Source organism: Sus scrofa, chromosome 14 (genome assembly GCF_000003025.6).
Source record: "Sus scrofa isolate TJ Tabasco breed Duroc chromosome 14, Sscrofa11.1, whole genome shotgun sequence".
Taxonomy (NCBI): domain Eukaryota; kingdom Metazoa; phylum Chordata; class Mammalia; order Artiodactyla; family Suidae; genus Sus; species Sus scrofa.
In genome coordinates, this window is record NC_010456.5 from 128,784,105 (window position 1) to 128,801,845 (window position 17,741).

Genomic DNA, 17,741 nt, shown 5'->3' on the forward strand with positions numbered 1-17,741 from the left:
GACCAACTGATGCCAGCTTGCCAAGGACTTTCTAAGTTTAAAAACTCCAAGTTCCACCTCCCAGGAACCTCTTTGGTCCCAGGCAAACTGAAATGGTTGGTCACTCTAGTTCCACAGCTCCATGGGAGGGAGTGTCCCCTGTGAGTCAATGACCCCTCCTTCTCCTCTTCCTTAACCCCCCCTCTTCCTCCTCCTCCCCCTCCACTTCCTCTACCTCCTCTTCCTTCCTTGGTAACAGCCGGGATGGAAATCATGATGATAGCATCAGGCTAAAGACCGAAGGCAGAGTTCCCTTACGGTGCAGTGGGTTAAGGATCTGGCATTGTCACTGCAGTGGCTCAGGTCACTGCTGTGGTGTGGGTTTGATTCCTGGTCCAGGAACTTCCACATGCTGCAGGTGTGGCTAAAAAATAAAAAATGACAGAAGGCAGAGTCAGCACAGGGCTCAGCAGAGACTGGGGAGCCTCCCCTGGCACCCATGGAGGGCAGGGAGTGGGAGCAGAAGAGCTACAGGACAGTCCCAGGAGCCCGTGCACCATATGTCTGGTGGTCCCAAGGGGAGAGGTTTCCAGGAACGGGGTGAAGAGGAAAAGGCAAGGAGGTCAGAGCAGCAGCTGCAACCTACCAGCGGGCTGGGCTGGGGCATCCATCCTTTCCAGAGCCCCAAACCAGCTCCAGCCTGTCTGCAAGGGCCACCTTTGCCTTGTCACCCCCAGTCTGTGCCTCCACTTCACACACCTGCCTGGATGACCACAGGCCTCCATCCTTTTTTTTTTTTCTTTTGTCTTTTTGGGGCCTCACCTCCAGCATATGGAAGTTCCTGGGCCAAGAGTTGAATAGGAGCTATAGCTGCCGGACTTCACCACAGCCACAGCAATGCCAGGTCCTTAACCCACTGAGCGAGACCAGAGATTGACCCATGTCCTCATGGATACTAGTTGGGTTCATTACCACTGAGCCATGATGGGAACTCCAGGCCTCCATCTTCTTGAGCAGGTGGCAGCAGTCATGAGGTGGCATGAAGCTGGCAGAGCGGAGAGGCATTCACGGCTGTGGGCAAAGGATAGCATGGCTGACACCCAGCTGTGGGTTTCGGGATAATGAATACCACCCATGGGAGCCAGGCAGCCACTGAGGAGTAGCCTCCCTCTTCTGTCCTTGGGGCTTTGTCCATGGCCAGCCTCTCAGTCTGGGAGAGCCAAGTGACAGTGTGTGAATTCACAACAGGTCAGAACTATAGGACAAGCACTCAGGAAGCGATCAGGGCATGTACGGTATCCCCCTACTGAGTCAACACCAAGGAGGGGCTTCTTTGAGGTTCTTAGGCCCTTTCTCTAAAAAGAAGTAGTCATTAACACTTTAGTATAAAGTCCTGCAATCCAGTTATCAGGTTCTCATATGATACATTTATATGTGGAATCTAAAATATGGCACAGAGTAGCCTATTTGCAGAAATGAAACAGACTTACAGACATAGAGAGTGGTTGCCAAGAGGGAGGGGGAGGGAGTAAGGTGGACTCGGAGGTTGGGGTTGGTAAATGCAAACTATTACATTTAGAATGGATAAACAATGAGGTCCTGCTCTATAGCACAGGGAACCAGATCCAGTCATTTGTGATAGAACATGATAAAAGAGAATATGAGAAAAAAATGTGTATATATGTATGACTGGGTCACTTTGCTATATTGCAGAAATTGACAGAACATTGTAAATCAACTATAATAAATTTTTTTTTAAGTTATCAGGTTCTTCTTTCCTAAGTGCCACCATCCCTAAGTGTGCTTGAAGAGAAGATCTTGGGGGAGTTCCCTTCATGGCTCAGTGGTTAACAAACTCAACTAGGAACCATGAGAATGTGGGTTCAATCCCTGACCTCACTCAGTGGCTTAAGGATCCAGCACTGCCATGAGCTGTGGCGTAGGTCGAAGATGAGGCTTGGATCCCGTGTTGCTATAGCTGTAGCATAGGCCAGCAGCTGTAGCTCCAATTCAATCCCTAGCCCAGGAACTTCCATATGCCGTGGGTGTGGCCCTTAAAAGACAAAAGATCAAAAAAAAGAGAGAGGGAGAGAGAGAGAGAGAAGAGAGAGAGAGAGAAGGTCTTGGGAGTGCGGGGCTCTGGATGGTGAGTTGGGGAGGGGATGCTCTGTGCAACCAGGAGAGATGGGGTCTGAGAGGTACCATCTTCACCTTTTCTCACTTTGATTTTTTTTTCCTCCTCACTCCCCAAGCTGGAACACCTGTGCCCACCTGCAGACCTGGCACTACCCAGATCTGAGACCATCCAGATGGGCAGCAAAGGTCTTGACAACCTAAGTAATGCCAGCACCTGGGGGGTGAAGCTCTAAGCACATGGGCCTAAGGTTCGCATAGCCAGGTCCCCCTGGGGGTCAGAAGCCTGCACAGGAACCATGGGCTGGCCCAGCATGGGGGACAAGGTTCCTACCTCAGCTGGCCTTCCCAGAGGTCCATCACCCCACAGACCTAAAGCCCAGCTCTGGTTCCCCTTAGTCTGCTGAGTTGGGGATCTAAGGCTCGGCTTGAATTTTTCCAGCCCCTTCCCTAGAGGCTGGAGTGTGCTTCCCAGAGTTCCCAGAGCTTGCCACCAGACCCTGGATGGCTGAAGGGTGACCACACCTGCCCCATTCGCCTTGGCCCTGGGGCTTTCTCCCTGCCCATGAGCCTGTCAACCCCATGGCTGCAGCCCCGGTCCAGCTCACACTTGAGCTCATCTCCTTTCATTCCCTTCTCTTTCCATCTTCCTCCAGTGGACTGGAAGGTGTGGTCCAGTGGCTGGATAAGTGGCCGTTGCCTTACTGAGGGCAGAGAGGAGCCGAAAGGGAGCAGAGGCAAGAAGTGCCCATCTATCGAAGGCAGGCACTGCTGCTCAGGGGAACCAGAGCAGGAGGAGGGGATGAAGGCAGCTGAGAAGAGTCCCAAAGCAAATACAATCACAAATATGATAGCAAAAAAGTATCACATGTGGGTTAAATGCCCAAACTCTGGAATCAACCTTCCCAAGTTCAAATAACCTGTGTGATCTTGGGAAAGTTACTTAATTTCTCTGAGTCACATCTAAATGTCCTCTTCTGAAAAACAGGGATGATAAAACTTTAAAGGGGAGTTCCCGTCATGGCTCATAAGTTAACAAATCCGACTAGCATCCATGAGGACACAGGTTTGATCCCTGGCCTCACTCAGTGGGTTAAGGATCCAGCGTTGCTGTGAGCTGTGGTGTAGGTTGGAGACGCAGCTCAGATCCTACATTGCTGTGGCTGTGGCGTAGGCCAGCAGATATAGCTCCAATTCAACCCCTAGCCTAGGAACCTCCATATGCCGCAGGTGCGGCCCCCCCCCAAAAAAAAACGAAAAACAAAAACTTTAAAGGGTTGCAATAAGAATATAGACCGTGCCTGGCACACAGTAGATACTCTAGAAATAGGGTCCATCATTTTAATGGAAAATACATACATTCTGCTTTGGTTGTATGAACATCGCTTACTTCCAGGAAGCTCTCTAGGATTTCTAATTTCTGGAGTATTTTGGGGGGAAAGAGAGCGCAGAGGAGAGTGCATGGAGGGGAATGAGAATAAGAAACAAGGCCAGCATGCATTTTGCTCCTCCCTGGGCCAGGCCCTGTGCTAAACACTTGATGTACTATACCCTCCTTCCATCCACCCAGCAGCCCCCCAAAAGGGAGACCTTCTGGATGGCCCCACCAAACAATAACCCAGCCTTAATCTCTGACCAGTCAGTTGCTCCTGAGTGTTTGGTATGGTGACACACAAGGTCCAGAAGGAAACCTAGCTCAGGACTGGCCTTCAACAACAGCTCAGACGAAGGATCCAGCCTCATCAGCACAGACAGGAACGCTCTTTTCTAAGGCCAAGGGGCTGTGAGCATCTGAGCATCACGCTTCCTTCTCCCAGAACAGCGGGTGAAGGGAAAGCTTTTGCCAGGTACAAAGCAGCAAGGGCGCATGCCCACCAAAGGGGAGGGCACACACCAAGCTCCCATTCAGGTGAGAGACTTGGCATCTTCAAAGCAGAGCCTGTTCACTGTGCTGATCACAGGGTAACCAGTGGGGCAGGGGTTCTGGAAAGATCTGCTTGGCTCTCTGTAAATGGCTGTTTGCCATGGCAACGGGCACCGTGGAGACTGTGAGCCTGTTCAGATGGGAATGTTCTCTCAGGGGACCATTCAGACCTCTTTCCCCTCGTTGTGTGTGCGAGCGGGCTGCTCACAGAGAGAACCTGGGGGCTGGATTCACTCCTCGCAGTGGCAGCCCTGTCTCCCTGTGTTCCTTCTCCAGGAGATTTGATCAAGGGACGATAGAGCAAAGAGGAAAGAAAACGCTGCATAGACTTGGTCAGACCAGCCCCCTCTGAGAACTCACTCTCCCCATCCCACCCCCACCAGCTGAAGTCAGGAAGCCCAGAAGATGCTACTGCCTCATCCTGAGCTGGGCCAAGTGTCACTTCCACCCGGACCTTCCCGAATCCGTTTATCCTTGCACCCATCCCACAGTCACTACAAGATAGAAACAGACACGGTCCCACCTTCCAGGAGCCTCCAGAGCCTCAGCTGCGGGAGCTCCGCTGAGTATGGCCCCCAGGAGCACCCACGGAGGATGGAGTCCTGGGAAGGTGAGGGGGTGAAACTTTAGCCGATTCCGCCCCCAACCCAAACTCTCCCTCTCTCGTAATGGCCAAGTTCATTCTTCCAAGTGAGTCAGGCCAAATCTTGGTCCAGAGCCCTGTCTTCTGCCACACCTCGGGTCCAACCCATCCTACCCACCAAGTGTAGGCTCTTGGCTGGACTTCCTGCTTGCCTCCCGCTGCCTGTCCTCCAAGGAGCCGTGAGGGCCAGCCCTCGATCTGAAGTCAGATTGGTCCTCCTCTGCTCAGAACTCCCTCTCACTCGGGAGGAAAGGCCACATCCTTGGCTGCAAGGCCCTTGAATGACTTGCTCCCTGCCGCGGCTTAAGCCTCTGCCACCACCAGCCCCTCCCCTCGTCTGCTCCAGGCCTGCAGCCCTTCTGATCATCTCTCTTCAAAGAGCACCTTCTCACAGAGGTCCTGCCCCCCACCCCCGCCCACCCTGTGAGGGAGGCTGTGACGTTCCTCTTGAGAAAGAAAGGACGAATCAGAATCCAGGACCGCTCTCAGCGGGCAGCATCCTAGAGGGTGGGGGGGGGGGCTCAGCTGAAATCAGTGCCTCCCCAGGGTGACACCTCCTCACCCATACAGTTCACATCCAATGGCCAGTGGATATGGGGGCATAAAGGTCTGGCCCTCTCACCCCAAATTGGAACAGCCCAGAACTCCCGCGAGTCAGCAGAGGTTTCCTGTGAACCCGAATCACAGCTTGCTTCTCACTCTGCTCCATCCTGCCTGCTCTCCTCCCCGCCCTCTGACAGGTGCCGTCACCACCCTGAGGGGACAGAGAGCAGTGTCAGGCCTCAGGGAGCTGTTTTCATGACCTGTCACGTGGGATTCTTTTGCCAAATTGCTGAGGTTCAAATCCCAGTCCCAGCCCTCACCAGCCAGGTAACTTCAGCAAATTCAGTAGCCACTCTATGCCTTGGTCTCCGTTTCTGTACAGCACACAGGGGGATAGAATCTACCTCATAGCGCTGTTGTGACAATTAAATGAATACTTGTAAAGCCCTTAGAGCAGTGCTTATACATGGCAAAGGATGAAAATAGAAAAAGACATTAATACTTCCTATCACCCCCCCTAATACACACACACAAAAGCTCTTTGCTCCAGAGCACAGGCTTTCCCCCCTTGGCCCTGTTGCTATCCCTGCCCCCATACATACTTATGTGTCCAGCTCCCCTGGCCTCAAGAGGCCTAAGTTTGGAGGCCCACATAAGCCAGCCTCACACGTCAAAAGAAAGGGGTCGGGCAAGGCCAGAGATACAAGGTCCGGGCTGGGGGTCTTTCCTTCCAGAGATGAGGGGGCAGGGTTTGTCCCAGGCTGGTCAGTCAGCTCATAACAGAGCTGGGGTGAGAATTCCAGAACACAGAGGCACCACCATGGATAAAAGCTTAGGCTCTGTGTCAGCCCTGGGCTCCAGTCCTGGTCATCTCCCACAGGGGTGTGTCTTTGGTGGCATTACTGATTTCTGAGGTCTCTCGGTGTCTACATCTAAAGCAGGGCTTAGCCGTGGTGCCTGCTTTTCTGTTGCAAGAATTGAATGAGTTCATGCCAGTGAAATAGCTGGCGAAATGGCTGCTTGGTAGTGGGAATACTCTCCTCCTACCCTGTATCAGTCAGTATGGCTGCATAACAAACACCTCAAAATTTCATGGCTGAATATAGCAACATATTTCTTTTGCACATGAAGCTGTAGTCTTGGCAGGACTCAGCAGGAATGGCTCATGTTGCTCTGTTGGGTGACAGCAATTTAAAGGCTGGGGCTGAGACATCAAATGACCCTCTCTCTCTTATGACTGACTGGGCTGGGCTCCTGCAGCAGCTCAGGCTTCTCTGACCAGATACGGTATCTCCATGTGGCCTCTCCAGCATGGCAGCTTCAGCACCACTAAAGTCTCAGAGGCATTCCCATTGTGGCTCAGCAGGTTAGGAACCTGACTAGTATCCATGAGGACTCAGATTTGATCCTGGCCTCACTCAGTGGGTTAAGGATCCAGCATTGCCGAGCTACGATGCAGGTTGCAGATGTGGCCTGGATCTGGTGTGGTGTGGCTGTGGTGTAGGCCGGCAGCTGCAGCTCCAATTTGACCCCTAGCCTGGGAACTTCCATAGGCCTTGGGTGTGGCCCTAAAAAGAAAATAAATAAATATCAATCTCTGACCTGGAGCTCAGGGCTCGGCTCTTCACGTCCCAAGAGAGAGAACCAGGCAGAGAAGCTGGATTACCTTTTATGACTTAGCCTCAGAAGTCACTTCACCACCCTCGATGGCAGAGGCAGTTACCAGTGTCTGCCTGGGTTCAGTGGAGGAGCACACAGGTCACACTATGTAACAGAGGGTCGGCATCACACAGTAAGAAGAGCGTGGGGTGAGGTGTGTGTTTGTGGGGCCATCTCTAGAAAATACAGCCTGTGCCCCACCCTGTTCAGCATAGTTCGCCCTCACCCTGCCTCCCCAGAGGAGTGCAGCCTGGGCTCCCCACAGGCCTGGCTCCCTCTGAGGCAGAATACGAACTCAGGTAGTCGGCGTAGGAGCATGGGCTTCCATGCCTTCTTTGATAGGGCCATTGATGAACATTTGTGGCTTAAGGGCTCCAGGGAGTAACATCCCACAAGGCCTTGTTTACTACAGGGAGGGAGCCTCGCCCAGATGGACGTCAATCTCTAACCCACTGCTCAACTGATAGAAGAGGAATGAGAGTAGTGGTGACTGTCAGTCTAAGGAAGAGCAGGGCAAAGAAACCATAAAACTTATGGGACCTTTCCACCTCTAAGGCCCCGACTGGACAAGGACTGATACAGGTAACTGGACAAGGCCAATGGGACAAAATCACATCTTTCTTGACCCCACATTGATATTCACCATCTTCAAGGGATAAAAACCCCTATAGGACAGTGCGGGGGGGGGGGGGGTGGGGGTGCTCTTCTTCCCCCTCCCAGCTGTCCTGGGAGCTGTTTGCTTTCTTGTAATAAAGACTTTGCTTGCTTGCTGCCTGTGTGTTCTAGAAGTTCATTCTGCAGCTCCGTGAACAAGAACCCAGGTTCTGACATCACTGCAGGGGTGCATCTGGCTACACCTTCTTCAGCTCTTGACATCCTGGTCAGGAAGGACCTTCCACAGACAGAAAGCACCAAGCCTCCAGTAGCTGAGAACCGCACGGCCACAGCCAGCCTCTCTGACCCCCACCTCACTTTCAGGCCCAGGCTGACAGTGCTTTCAGGCTCCCTGGGGAAGGTCTTTTTCCAGAACCATTTCCTCCTCTGCAGGGGTCCTGGGTCTACGAGAGGCTAGAGCTCACCCAAGCCTGATTTCTGCCCCCATTGCCTTAAAGCTAAAAGACTGGGTTTTTAAATCCTGCCATTCACTCCCCAAACATTGAAATAAAATGAGCAGAATAAAAGAAACATTTAAAAGCCCCAGCTCCTCCCTCAAGCCCAGAAGGGAGGGCTGGTGCCCATTCAAACAGAGACCTGGGCTGTGAACTCATCTCTGGGCTTCAAAAGCTAGGGGGGGTGGAGATGGTGGGATTGGCTGGAAAGCGGCCAGAAAAACAGCAGAGCAAAACTGTCACCCACTCACTGTTTTGATATAACCGAGGTATCATTTGGGCTCCCTCTGCCCCTAAAATCCAGACAGCATGGCCCCAAACCCTCTCCCCCATCCCAGCCCCAGACCCCTAAAGCCTTATATCCCCATGGTCGCTGGGCTCTAGTCCCTGCCTTCCTCAAATGTTTGTCTTCTACACTACATTCTGTGGCTGGTTCTTTGTACCCAAGTGCCCCCCACCCTCTCGAAGCCACAGGGGCAGAGACCCACTCAGGCCTTAAGAGGGCAGCAGTTCACCCTGGGGGTTTGGAAACAGGACAGGCAGAGGGACTCACAAAACAAGTTTCAATCTTAGACAGGCTTGCTCGCAAATAGAACCTCAGCCATGTCACCAGCCTGGGTGTCAGCACCTTCTGTTGCTGGTTCTCCTGCAACTTGAAAAAAAAAAAAAAAAAAAAAAAAAAAAAAACTGCCCCCTCCTCCTCATCATGCAAAGGAGCCCAGCTTTCTCCAGCTCCAAACAGCCCAGAATCCCTTTGCAGGTCCCCCACAGCACCTTCTCAGAGGACTATACATCACCTGCGGTCTCTGCCTTTCTCTCGTCCCCATGTGGTATCTGTCCTTATCCTTATCCTCATGCAGTTGGGAAGGATGCCTCTCACTCCCCCAGGAAGACAGGCATCCTAACATCAGCTTGGATTTTTTTTTTTTTTTTTTTAGGGCCGCAGCCGTGGCAAATGGAGGTTCCCAATCAAGGAATCGAATCAGAGACCCACAGCAACACCAGATCTGACCTGCATCTGTGACCTACACCACAGCTCATGGCAATGCCAGATCCTTAACCCACTGAGTGAGGCCAGGGATTGAACCCACATCCTCATGGATACTAGTCGGGTTCGTTTCCAATGAGCCACAATGGGAACTCTGGCTTGGAATTTTTTACGATGATATTTTTTCCATCATGTGGAGCTGGATCTATCCTCACTCAGCCCTGTTCTGTCATCTGGTCTCACCCACCTGGTCCTCCAGCCAAAAGGGACTGGGGGTGAATCTGGAGGGAGAAGACAAGGGCCCACAGCGGGGACTGGACTAGTTTGTGAACCGACCTCTCTAGCCCGATGCTTGAAGCCATCAGAGGATGAAGTGAATGGCGGTCACAGCCCTGAGAGGTTAGGTCGAACTGTTTCACCTAAACAGCCCAGCCTGTTGCTGGGGGCGGGGGGATGAGCTGCAGAATTCCTAGATGTGTGATATCCCCAGCCCTTGACACCAGGAGGGAAGAGGCCACAGAGCAGTGCCCTCCCGGAACACCCTGGCCCAGCCGTGGACTGCACACATCTTCCGACACCTTGCTTCGCTTGTCCTTTGCAATGTGTAGGTGTCCCACTGGCAGGTCCCTGGGTCCAATGACAAGGAGAGGAAAGCAAGGGCAGCTGGCAAGGGGTCAGGAATAAAAGCGACTTGGCCTGGGCATAGGCAAGCCACACCTGGTGCCCTCCCCACGGCCACGGTCAGGGGGCCTTCTGTTTGGCTGGCCTCCCCCCACTGCTCCATGCCCAGACCTTCCAGGGAGATTTTCACCCTCCGTTAGCCACCATCTGGCAGTGTCGTTGAGAGCCTGGAGGGTGGCCAGGAGCTGGCACAGGCTAAGCGCAGAGATTTGCTGGCCCATGTGCTAGGCCTGGCCCCCAGGGACCCGAGTTCTCTCCTGATTCTATGACGAGGGAGGGTTTCAGCTGCTTGGAGAGTGGCCTCCCGGGGCCAACAGATGGGCAGCCCCGAGAGGAAGCCACATGGCAGGAAGGTGTTGTTAAATGCAGCTCATTAGGTTTTATCAGCAAGATGCTGCTCAGTTGGCGGGAACACACCTGCCCCCAGGAAGAGCAGCCTCCAGAAGCTTCCTCTTGCAGATGGCCCTGGAAAGGCTTTGGTGGAAGGATGGAGCCATGGGCTTTGCTCTTAGGGCTTGGTGCCCTGTCCCACACCTACCCCTCTGTGCTCAGGGGGCCTCAGAAAAAAACATGGAGGGCACGTGGGTACACTGAGCCCAAGGCCAAGGACAGCCAGCATCCCAGGGCCAAGACTCTGAAAAGGCCAGGTCTCTCCACTGGCAGCCGACGGACCCCAAGGCTGGACTCTAAAGACAGACCACTCCAGGGGCCAGCTGACTTTGTAAAGACCTGGATAGTAGGAGTTCCCATCGTGGCGCAGCAGAAACAAATCCACCTAGGAACCATGAGGTTGCAGGTTCAATCCCTGGCTTCGCTCAGTGGGTTAAGGATCCCACGTTGCTGTGGCTGTGGTGTAGGCCAGTGGCTATAGCTCCAATTCAACCCCTAGCCTGGGAATCTCCATATGCCGTGGGTGAAGCCCTAAAAAGAAAAAATAAAATAAAATAAATAAAATAAAATAAAAAATAAAAATAAAAAAAGACCTGGATAGTAAGTAAATAGTTCAGGCTTTAGAGTCAGCCCAAGAGGCAAAATTGAGTGTATTGTGTAGGTACCTGTAAAAATATTTACAATTGAACCACTTAAAAATGTAAACACCATTCCTGGTTCACAGGCCACACAAAAGCAGGCAGCAGGCCACCTGTGGACTACAGGTTCCTGGACAAGGAATCCAGCTGGAGCGGCCACCTATGGCTTCCCTCCAAGGCAAATTACGAAGGTGTAGGGCGAGGCTCACACAGCCCTTGTGCACAGCTCCCTTAGCTGGGGACAGACTCTGTGTGTCAGTCTCTTCCCAGCCCTGGCCTGCCACCCGTGCCATGCCCAGGCGTCTCTTCCCACCAGGGTTCTTCTTGGTCCCACAGGCCCCCAAGCTGCATCTCAATATCTCCTCGCCCTTGGTGGCTATGCCCCCGCCTCAGGGATTGCTGATTCCCCAGCTGTGCTCAGGCTTGACCTGGTCGCCCTAACCCCTCCCCTGTGTCACAGTCAGCACTGGGCTGATTCTGTCTTCCTGATTCCCTCTCCCTCGGGTGACCTCTCTCCCAGCAAATCCCTGAATCCATCAGACAAATGCACGTTGGTGGCCCCAGAGCCCAAGCCCAGCCATAGCTGAAGCTGCTTAGCCTCTTGCTGGGACCCAAGCCTTCGTGATTACGTTGCCAGCCCCACCCTGTCTTACAGGGGGAAACCAGCAGAAAGAGGCCTTGGGGGGCAATGCCAGAAGTCTGGGTTAGACACCTGGCTGCAGGACCTCGGAGCCAGCTGCTCAGCTCACTCAGCAACACCTTCCCACCTGTGAAATGCAGTAACAGCCATGCCTGCTCAGGTGCCCGGAAATCAGACCCTGTACGGGGAGGGGTACAGGGTAGGGCATCTATGGTCTGGAACATGTGTCCTCTTCAGTAGCTGCATGTAAAAGTGAAGTCCAGAAATAGGATGTGCGGATGGCAGTGGAGAAACAGCCCTGGGAAGCCAATGAGCAGGGAGCACAAAGGTAGGGAAGGGAGGAACAGGAAGGGGGAGGCGTGAGAGGACCACCTGACCACCAGTCACCAGGTGAGACAGCAAGACTGAGAACTGTATCTAGCATCCTTACAACCACCTCCATCCCCGAGAGGGAATGGACGTTATCCCTTCACTGCACCTGGCCATGGGTGTCACCACCAACCCAGCTTCAGTTGGGATGGTTTCAGCTGCAAGTAACACCTAAGGAAGCCTGGCTTAAATAATACATAAGGAGAAACCTGGGCATAGGTGATTCCAGGATGGGTTCATGGCTCTGTGATATCTGGGCTCCAGGTCACATCCTCTGAGAGTCTAAAGTATTCATCTCCCCTTCCTGGATGCAAGACAGGTGCAGGCATCTCTTCTCCAAACAGTTATCTCCCAAGACCCAACGATGGGGCAAGGAGGCTTCTCATCCAAATCAAGTCTTCAGGAAACTTCCCTAAGTCCCACTGGCCAGAACAGGGTCACATGCTCAGCCCTAAAGCAAAGAGGCGAGAGCTGGGCTCCAGGCTGACCCCCACTGAGTACACAGCACCCCAGGCCTGAGCGCAGCTGGGATTCTGTTGGAAGGAAGATGGTGGGAGTGGATGTTGGGTTGGAAACCAGCCGAGCTACCAGGCCTTATTGGGATTTTTGGTTTTTAGCTTCTGCATTATTTTTAACTAGAGATATTATACTGTCAAAACAAGTGAGTCACCATGCCCTTCTGACTGAGGCCTGGTGGCTTATGAATACTTCTATCCAAATTCCAGGGAGACACAGATGCCTGGATTGGATGAAGCAAGGAAATGTTAGGCCGCCCTTGGAAGGATTTGATGTCATCACACCAGGAGCTGGGATGCGGGGTTTATAGAGAGGGGCTGAGCTGGGAACCCATGAGTAGGGGATTGGTAATTAATGGCTTTTTTTCATTCGCTACGTAGCTGGCACTCTGTTAAGACATGAGGCAAGCAGTCCTTAAGATACTGAGGGGGTAAAACTAACTGAATTGTCCACTTACTCCATGGGTGGCCCCAACAGGGTGGTGTTGCTGGGGTTTTCTTCTCCTGGCCCATCCTGGTCACTGAAATGGTTCAAGAACACCAAGCCAGGTGACAGGCTACCAACATTCTGATTCCAGATGAACCACTAGCTTGGTCTCAGTTTCCTCCTTTGTAAAATCAGCAGTTAGTATCAAAGGTCAAGATCCTTGCAGCTCTGATCCAACCTTGAACCACAAATGACAAGCAGAGCCCAGAGGTCTGAATCCAGCAGACCTCTAGGCGGACGCAGATGAAGGAGCGGGGATGGTGATGATGAAGCTGATGGTGAGGGGGGAGATACCCAGCAGGCTGAGCACTTGTTATAATCCCATCACTGTCCCCAGGCTGCACCTCATGGAACCCCTCAAAAACCCCAGGGAACGGGTGCTTTATGAACCTCATGCTGCAGATGAGGAAATTAAAGCTTAGGGAGGCACACGCCTATGTCCACCTATGATGACCGGAAGGGTGTCCTCCAAAATTCATACTCTGGAGCCTCCATGTGACTGTATTTGGAGAGAGCGCCTTTAAAGGGATAAACAAAGTACAATGAGGTCACCTGGGTAGAGCACGAACCCAACAGGACTGGTGACCTTAGAAGAGGAAGGGAGAGCAGGGATTCGTTGAGAAAAGACCACATGGACACAGGGAGAAGCTGGCCCTCTGCAGGCCAAGGACGGAGGCCTGAGAAGAGACCAATCCTGCTAACACTTGATCTTGGACAACCAGCCTCCGGAACTGGGAGAGAACACATTTCTGTTGTTTAAGCCGCTCAGACTGGGGTGTTTTGCGATGGCAGAGCCATCCTCGGAACCAGGCAACCTGACTTCAGAGCTACGTTCTTTTTCTGTAGCCACTGGCCTACACCACAGCTCACAACAACACCGGATCCTTAACCCACTAGGCAAGGCCAGGGATTGAACCTGCAACCTCATGGTTCCTAGTCGGATTCGTTAACCACTGAGCCACGAAGGGAACTCCCAGAGCTACGTTCTTAAGGACCTCAATCTCTACAGTTGACTCAGAATGCAGAGGTGGGTGGGAGCTCTCCTTAGGGCTGGGCCTGTGGGTACAAGAAGTGTACAGACTGCCAAATCTCACTCCCTCTCTCCTTATTCTACATAACAAGAGACAGTGCTTTCAGGACTAGCCAAGACCCGTATTTTGGGTGGAAATGGTCCGAGGGAAACATGGGGCCAGTGTTCAGTGGGAGGCTAGAACCCTCTAGGTAACGTGCAGACCTGGGGCATGCCTCAAATGGCTGCAGGCAAGAGATTTCGGTTGGCTTTTAAATGGTATCACTATCTGCTTCCACGAAACAGTCTTGGATGCCGCCCAAATCAAACAGACCTGGGTTGGAATCCCGCCTTCCCCAGGTGTGAGACCTTGGGCAAGTTGCTTCACCCTCTGAGCCTCAGTTTCCCCATCTGTCACAGGGAGATAACCATTCTGACTCCACAGCAGTGCCGTGAGCACAGAGAAGTTAACACATAGGGACTGGTCTCACAGATGGTCTTAATTCAGTAAAAACTAACCCGAGGGGCCACCTGAAATCCCCTTAGCTTCATCAAAGCAAAACCCACATTTACAAATCCCCTGGAAGGCAGCCACCAGTCCTTTCTAGAAGGAGCTGGGGATAAATTATAAATCACAGCCTTTAGAATTAGCTGCTGTTCCGGTTCTCACCTCGCTGTGGGCTGGGTTCTGGCCGGATTCCCTTAGCGTGCTGTTCATGGCCCCAGCCTAGGTTGGGGACAGGATTTAGCTACCCTGCACGGCCCACCTCCTGCCCCAAGCTTTCCTCCCCCCAAGTTTTGCTATGCTTCTTGGGCTGGGGGGAGGGGCTGCTCAGAAAGCTGCCTGCCCATGCAAGGGCCATGGCCTGAGCCCCAAACCCTAGCACCTCTGAGCACACCCACTCTGCCCCCAGGGAAAGGCTCCACCTCCAGAGACTCAGAAGAGGAGCCCAAAGCCCTGAGGGAGTTCTTTGTTTAAGATTGGGAGGGTACAGAAATTCCTGTTGTGGCTCAGCGGGTTAGGAACCTAACTAGTATCCATGAGGATGCAGGTTTGATCCCTGGCGTCGCTCAGTGGGTGAAGGATCCAGCGTTGCCATGAGCTTCGGTGTAGGTTGCAGATCTGGCTCAGATCTGGCATGGCTGTGGCGCTGGCATAGGCCCTCAGCTGTAGCTCAGATTTGACCCCTAGCCTGGGAACTTCCATATGCTGCAGGTGCAGCCCTAAAAAAGCACACACACACCAAAAGGGTGCAAAGTGAGAGCATCCCTGTTTTCCTTGGCAGGGTCTGCCCGCCTGACAAGACCTAGCGAGGAGATTCCTCGCTTCCTTCCTATGCCGCCCGCCCTCCCCACCGGAGCCACTCACATGCAGGCGTTCCCAAGCCACACCCAGCACTGTGCTTTCTCCCTTCCCCTGCCCTGAACCAGGAAACCCTGGCTGGGGCAGGCCAAGCAAGCAGACCTTGGGTAGGGGATGTCCCGATCCAAGCATTTCTCTTCCTGGGGAGTCTGGGATTCTGTCTTAAGAGCCCAGGAACCATCCAGCCAGGACTCCAACCAAATCTGCCACTACAGCCTTGTGACTTCGGAGTAGTTACTCCCTCTCTAAGCCCCAATTTCCTCGTCAGTAAAAATGGAGATACCAATAACACCCATTTCACCAGGTTGTAAGGATTAAATAGTGCATAAAACACGATCAGCACAGGGCCAGGCTGGGAGTAAGCTTGAGACAGAGGTTAGTGAGCCCTGATGCAGGGCCTGGTGGGAGTGGAACCCACCAGGGCACAGAGTGCAGGGGCTTGAGAGTGTGAGCTCCATGAAGCTGGTGGCCTGGCACCAGGCTTAACTCTCTGATAATGCGCAGGTGCAGCCAAAATATAAAAAGCCCAGATAGGAGTTCCTGTTGTGGCTTAGTGGGTTAGGAACCCAACTAGTATCCATGAGAATGCAGGTTCGATCCCTACCCTCACTCAGTGGGTCAAGGATCCTGTATTGCTGTGGCTGTGGCATAGGCTGGCATCTGCAGCTCCAATTCGACCCCTAGGCTGGGAACTTCCATATGCCGCAGGCGTGGCCCTGAGAAAGCAAAATAAAAATTAAAAAAAAATAAAAACAAACACACAAAAAGACCCCAGAATCAGCCAATAGTTGCATCCATCTTCACCAAGGAGAGGAAGACTCAGGTTTTGGCCTGCAGAGGGCGCAATTCCAGGTTTGGGACCACTTGCTCAACAGGCCTCACTTCTCTGGGCCTGTTTACGGATCAGGGATGCTGAGGCCTCTGGAGGTGGGACCCTCCTCGCCATCCCCATCCTACAGCTGTGTGGGGACAAGTGAGATCCAGGAGTGAAAGGGCCTCATAAACTGCAAGGACCAGACCACTCAAGAAGACTGCTCGTGATCCGGATGGTCAGTCTTGGGCCCTGCGGCCCTCTCCATTCTCCCCACCCAGCCCTCCCCTCCCCTCTGCTCCTCTTCCCCTCCTGACGAGCTAAGTCTCTCCAGCTATTTAAGCATCCATTAAACATAATTCAACCGCCACTTGATGCTCTGGTTTCATGTCTTTATATCAGAGGAAAAGAAAGCAAAAGTATCCAAAGCCTGAGTAGGTAATAAAATGCTGTGGTAAGACCCATTCATCTCGCCTCCACTTTAATGTTTTAAACAAAACCTACAAATCACCAACCACCACCTTCAATGAATTAAATTGTAAGGAAAATTAGAAAACAGCTCGGATTTTAATCAATATTTGCCTTAGCCAAGAAAAAAAACCAGAAGTTCCTTCTTTTGCCTGTCTCTAATCAGGAGTGTTAATTATCTTGCTACATGCTAGCAAATTAATTATGAACTAATGAAGTTAAAGGAGGTCATTTGTTAAGGAAAACTGATTATATATTGTTAGCTCTAGGGGATTCAGTGGAAAACCAGTCATGAAAACAGCTTTAAAAATTAGACCCGATATGTGATTTGTGAGGTTGCCCAGCCGAAAGGATGAATCACAAAGGCACCCACAGCATCCGCGGAGACAGCCCTACTCACTGGGGAACAGAATAGGAGCCCTTAGCAGCTCTGCCCTTCATGCGGGTTTCCAAGTGCTGCCTTGGAAGCGGCAGAAATGCTGAGCGGGGAGGCAGGATGCTCGGGCTTGGCTCAGGTGCTGGTTATCCAAGTCAGAGCCCGCAAGCCTTACAGAGCCAAATACCGACTTTCCACGTCCTCTGATGCGTGAGCCAGGCGTGCAAGGCAGCAAGAGATGAACTCACTGGCTCTGAAAGTTTACTCAAGGCCTTGACTGCCATGCTATGAGAGGCAGAAATTGCTGGTTCCCTATCAGGATTTATTCTCCCGTTCTTCCTTAGAAACAGAACTCTTGTTTAATTCAGGGCCGCAATGTGTCCGGCTAGAAACTACATTTCTCAACCTCACTTGCCCCTGAGTGACTAAGTGCTGGTCAATGAAATATGAGCAGAGGTTACTGGGTATGATAGCCACAAAGAACAGAAAGCTGAGATGCACATTTTCGCTCTTCCTTCTTCCTCTTCTTCCTCTTTGGAGGAGATTCCTGCTTAGAATATAGATGTGATGGCTGGTGCCCCAACAATCATTTTGGAGCAGAGGCAAACTTGAGGACAAAAGCTACTCTCTAGCAATGGTGAAGCCGAAAGACAGAAGCAGCCAGGTCTCTGATCACAGTGGAACCCTCCTGTCAGCCCTGAAACACCTTCCTCTATGAGATGGAAAGCAAAACAGCTGAGGTCAGGAGTTCCCTTGGTAGCATAGCAGGTTAAGAACCTGGCTCTGGTTACTGCTGCGGCATGGGTTCAATCCCTGGCCCGGGAACTTCCATATGCCAGTGGTGCGAGCCCTCAAGTGATGTGTTTGAGCTATAGATTTTTTGGCTGCCCCAAGGCACATGGAGTTCCCCGGGCCAGGGATCAGATCCATGCCAAAGGTACAGCAACACCAATCCTTTTAATCCACTGTGCCAGGCTAGAGATTGAGCCTGTGTCCTAGTGCCACAGAGACACCTC

The 17,741-nt window shown here is 52.4% G+C and overlaps 1 long non-coding RNA gene across 2 annotated transcripts in view; it reads right to left on the reverse strand.

The window, feature by feature from the left end:
• The window catches only part of LOC106506135, a 176,905-nt gene continuing 160,058 nt past the window's right edge, over positions 895–17,741 (reverse strand). For both annotated transcript variants that reach the window (XR_002338735.1, XR_001301227.2), the window contains exon 6: positions 895–1,050. This is a non-coding gene — a long non-coding RNA (uncharacterized LOC106506135). The remainder of the gene's footprint in view (positions 1,051–17,741) is intronic.